We start from the raw sequence: 542 nt of genomic DNA, 5'->3' as shown, positions 1-542 counted from the left end.
TCTCACCTTAATGAAGCGTGCTTTAACTAGTCAACTAAGGGTGGTTTGGTTTCAAGGTTCGAACACCGAAATCTTCGTAACTACCACAATAAAAATCCGTTAGTTTCCGATATTTCTAAAATCGTTACTAAAATACTTAAAATCATTTCTCTTTTTCCTCATCGTGATTATACATCCATTTCATCCATCCGGTCTAACAGCACATGTTCTTGACCATCCTTTTTCATCGAAAGTTCGTTCATGATTTCCATCCGTTTTAAACGTACGGTTTTTAGTAAAACTACATATCCATATTTAAGACATTCTTTGATAATATTACCACTTTAAAGTAAGTTATTCAAAGTATCATTTAAGAGTTTTATGAGGCATTCATGTACTCATAAACTTTACATCCTTTTTAGCAAAGATTTCTATTTTTCCAACTTGTTCCAAGCCATGGTTTTAAGGCTAACAACAAATAGAAATACATACATTCTCATTTTTCCAAAACACTTCCTAAAGGTTCCTTTGATTTTATCATCATCCCCTTTGGCTAAAACAAC

The sequence above is a fragment of the Lupinus angustifolius genome, chromosome LG12, assembly GCF_001865875.1.
Source record: "Lupinus angustifolius cultivar Tanjil chromosome LG12, LupAngTanjil_v1.0, whole genome shotgun sequence".
Taxonomy (NCBI): domain Eukaryota; kingdom Viridiplantae; phylum Streptophyta; class Magnoliopsida; order Fabales; family Fabaceae; genus Lupinus; species Lupinus angustifolius.
The sequence above is the reverse complement of the archived record's forward strand: the minus strand, read 5'-3'. Positions refer to the sequence as shown.